The sequence below is a fragment of the Macrobrachium rosenbergii genome, chromosome 41, assembly GCF_040412425.1.
Source record: "Macrobrachium rosenbergii isolate ZJJX-2024 chromosome 41, ASM4041242v1, whole genome shotgun sequence".
NCBI lineage: Eukaryota > Metazoa > Arthropoda > Malacostraca > Decapoda > Palaemonidae > Macrobrachium > Macrobrachium rosenbergii.
This window is the reverse complement of record NC_089781.1, coordinates 76,453,838-76,458,837: the sequence shown is the minus strand read 5'-3', so window position 1 is coordinate 76,458,837 and position 5,000 is coordinate 76,453,838. Positions and strand designations below refer to the sequence as shown.

The 5,000-nt window shown below is 29.0% G+C and overlaps 1 protein-coding gene across 1 annotated transcript in view; it reads right to left on the bottom strand.

Annotated features, from left to right (window-relative positions):
• Positions 1–4,925: 4,925 nt before the first annotated feature.
• The window catches only part of LOC136826905 (fibroblast growth factor receptor-like 1), a 216,040-nt gene continuing 215,965 nt past the window's right edge, over positions 4,926–5,000 (bottom strand). Inside the window, 1 exon segment of the mRNA XM_067084434.1 lies at positions 4,926–5,000. This exon segment is cut by the window's right edge and continues 1,639 nt beyond it. The gene's annotated coding sequence lies outside the window, so the exon portion shown is untranslated.

Sequence of the window (5,000 nt, the reverse complement as noted above, 5' to 3'; positions counted from 1 at the left end):
AGTACAATGTTAAAAGAAATTCATTATATTAAGGATGTAGTCATGACACGAATTATGCAAATGAAAATAAATAAAAAGAATTCCCACTCATTCGATAAAATATAGCTTTAAAATCTCAAAGCATAAATAAGATTTACAGTAAACATAATGGCATGACTTATAATTTCTCTCTCTCTCTCTCTCTCTCTCTCTCTCTCTCTCTCTTTTTATACCGGGACGACATAATGACAACCAGTACCCCATGAATAGATAATATTAATTCTTATTCCATATTCTTATTCCATCGTTGTATATTTATGATACGCAACTCCAAGCTCTGTGTCGACTGAAAGTGACGGTATTGCGTACCTCCATCTCATCACCCCGCGTATCACTACAAATCACAAATTCATTCATGTCTTTACGCATGTTGTATTGCATAATGATAGTAGCATAATGGTAGTATTATCTTCTCCAAAATAGGAAGGAAGTTACGTGTTTACCTCTGTCGGTATGTGATTAGTTTATCAGCCTTGTCTGTTCGTTGATTGGTTTGTCATCCTTTCTCTCTGCGTAAAAGGTATCTCAGAAAGTTACCCAAGAATTTCAGTGAATTGTTTGGATCATTTATTTCAAACGGTGAGCTGTATGCTAGGGAAGGGTTGATTACAGTTTAGTTTTCCTTTGTTTCATCATTAAGAAAATGAGAACCGTATTTAACGAGATAATTTTTAGTGAAGTATTTGAATAATTTATTCAAAGTGGATGGGCAATGTTCCAGAGAAGGGTTAATTAGATCGTACGTTTCTGTTACTTCAACACTAGGAAAATAAAAACCGTATTCGACCGGACCGCGGATTGAACAAGATGTGATCGTTGCCTCCATCAGCGAAGTATGACGGAGGTTGTTTCTGCTTTCAGTCGAAAAATTTACTCGAGATCCAGATCAGTTGGTTAAAAATACTTGCTTGGAGGGGCTGGCATTGCCTTAGGTAGGCTCCTTCAGGATTCCTTGTGCTGTTGTTGAAAGAGGAGTTGAAAAATGATCGGTATTGTTGTCCAAAACCAATGGACAGCAGATCTTATAACTCGGACCGAATCTGACAGATAGATTATGCGCTCGCCGGTCTTGTCATTGGAGATTTTCTTATTTTTGTATAAAAAGTGGATTGAATAGTCATTTTGCTGTACAGAACCAGTGAATATCAGCTCTAGTAACTCAACCGGCTTTGAAAGAAATATGAGTAGAGGATTTGGCGTTGGAGGAGGTATGCACTCTTGGGAGATTTTATAATTGTCTTTTGAATTGCAATAATACCCCTAAATTCTGCAGCAGAATTTATAACTTTATCTATAAATTAAGTATATCATAGGGGCTGGTACTAAAGGAATTACGCTTATCAGTGTGTGCTATTTATTTGTTTTGTTTGTGAATGAGCGCGGACAAAATCAAGTAAATGTTGCATTGGAAGAATGAGCTGAAGGCCTTGTAACACCAATTTATGCATAAATCCCCGAAAAAATATGTACATTCCGATTAAATCCAGAACATGAGATATGCATATCTTTAACAGAAACACAATTTGAACGTAATATATGTATATACCTATGGAATAAATTCATGAATTAGCATGAATAATTCTGAGACTTCCTCACTACAAGTTGCAGGCAGACTCGAAAATGTAAGTTTACCTTAAAAACTTTTAGAATGAGTTTAATTACCAAAAGAAAATATTGATTCTTTCTTATTAGAAATGGCTTAAAAGCTGGAAGAAACAAGTGTGTCATATTTAAGTTGCGAAAAGTCAATATTGCTGTGCAGGAAAAAGTTTCTACCTTCGGCTTATTTTCTGCTTTTCGGATTATTCCACGAAAAAGGTCAGCAAGGTCAGAGTGCCAACGTACGCTTTTCACTTGGAAAATAAGTAAGCCCTTATTCCAGTAGGTGTTAAATTCGCCCTTTTGCCGGAGAGTAAGTCCCCTTTATACTTTTTTTTTTTTTTTAGTATGTGCAAAATCCCATTTAAATTTGAGTCGTGTTTCCATCTTATAGAATAAAATAGTGGTATTGGTGACACCCACACAACGCAAACAAACATACATGAGAGAGAGAGAGAGAGAGAGAGAGAGAGAGAGAGAGAGAGAGAGAGAGAGAGAGAGAGAGAGATAACTGACAATTAATTCTCTACAGTACATTCACTATAGCTATATAGATATTCTAAGAGCTGAAAGACAGAGGAAGTATATATATATATATATATATATATATATATATATATATATATATATATATATATATATATATATATATATATATATATATATATATATATATATATATATATATATATATATATATATATATATATATATATATATATATATATATATATATACAGTATATATTATACATATATATATATATATATATATATATATATATATATATATATATATATATATTATACATATATATACATATGTACAGTATATACTATATATATATATATATATATATATATATATATATATATATATATATATATATATATATATATATATATATATATATATATATATATATATATATATATATATATAAACTGTGATATTGATTTCATTATATTGGGAAGAAGTTTAATTTCATGTTCAGAATAATAATAATAATAATAATAATAATAATAATAATAATAATAATAATAATAATAATAATAATAATAATAATAATAATAATAATAATAACCCTGAACAATTCTGAATGTTTTCTTTAACATACATGTGACAGTCGACAAAACATTCATATGAGACGATCATAAAATATGTTAAACTCTGATTATACATGTGCGTAATTAGAGACAATTACAATGGCCATACACTCATTAATACAAAACACCTGTTTTTTTTTTTTACGAAAACATTGACATTATGCGACTCGTTAATTTACTCGCCAATAAGAGTATTAGTTTTAATCCTACTGGACGCCTACAAATGATCACAGTCTACGAAAAAGGATAAAAAATAATTACAATTACAATGACCAGCATTTGCGACCATATTTGTTCGTTGAAAAATATGGCCTCAGGAACTCAAGTTTCAGAAAGACTAAAATTTTATATTTATAAATATGTAGTTATATATAATGATTTATATATGTGTGTGTATATAGTGTATATATGTACATGTATATGTATATATATATATATATATATATATATATATATATATATATATATATATATATATATATATATATATATATACATATATATATATATGTGTGTGTGTGTGTGTGTGTGTGTGTGTATGTGTGTGTGTATGTGTGTGTGTATATATATATATATATATATATATATATATATATATATATATATATATATATATATATATATATATATATATATATATATATATATATATATATATATATATATATATATATATATATATATATATATATATATATGTATGTATGTATGAAGTACGTATGTGTGTATGTGTGTGCGTGCATTTCTGTATAAAACATTGACCAAGACATGTAATGGATATAAATAAAATTGGTAACTTTCAATTCAAAATGTGATAAGTAAAATATAAAATTCTGTTACAAGATCGAAAATTCCCTATACAAGATAAGCAACTCTGTATCATTTTCTAGCAAGCGTGTGGATAAACTTACAGCCACTTGCAGGACAACTTGTGTAGACTAATGTTCTCCAGATTAACATGGTTCACACGTTGAACGAGAAGGCATTAATTTGCTGCTTGAGTTTTTATATGCATTTTATAAACACCTTCAGATAAGTTTACCGTATAGAGGGAGTGGTCACTGGTGCGTGCTTTTGTTTCAAGAAAGGACATTTCATTCATTGGAGGGTTGAATCTACCCAAGCATATTCTAGTTACGGGACAAAATAAATACTGGCACCATAAAAAGAAAAGTTACTACTACTGTGCTTTTTGTTTCATGATGCAATTTATTATGAGTTTTAAGTTGTTATCCATGTGGATACTGATAATCATAATTAATAAAGGTTATTAGGCTATGGATGCTATGTCTTTAACTAATTTGACAGCGATTTCAGGATAGGAAGAACTCTAAGTTGTGTCAATTGAGAACGTGTTTACAATGGTGCCATTGCAAGTAATCAGTATTAGAAATAAAAATTTGTAATACTTCGTCACTCTGAAGATAGCCGAGATAGCTGCATATCTTTGAATATTTTTTTTGCTGGAAAATAAAAAAGAATAAAAGAAACAACTTTACCGTCACACCTAACAAGGAACTCCAGTAAAAATAACTCTTCATTATTACATTAAATATACATATACATACATTCATGCGTAAATGCGTACAGTCAACCCCTCTAAGGGGATTATATATATATATATATATATATATATATATATATATATATATATATATATATATATATATATATATATATATATATATATATATATATAAAAACCATACAGCATCAAAACAAACTTATATATGAATATATGTATTTATGTATATACACGAACACTTATATAAAAGCACCCAAGATTTCATTTACGTCTAGAGTTCGCCGATTCTGGTCATCTTCAACACATAGTCCGATCATACAGAAACTATACATAATATATACATAATGTTCGTCACTGTCTTAAAATTTATGAAATTATCAGTAATAATACAGAGTATTGGCACAGATAATCAATATTTCGGTCGCTGGTAAACACAATTGCTCTGAATACGCAAGAAAGTCGTACATTATTTTTATTTTCTGCTATTCACACTATATACATCTCGCTGTCAGGAGCGAGATGATGGTTTGATTAGTGAAAAATATCTCTTCTTTTTTAAAAAGATAAGGAGGTATTTCGGAAAAAGGGAGTTTTTTCTTTTTTTTGTATTTTTTTTAGGACGTCGGATCAGTTCCAACAAAAACAAAAACAAAAACAAAAATTCTACATTTATTGTAAATTTCTCTCTAAAGTCAGATCTCAGTATTCCATTTGAAGAAAACTTTCGGTCG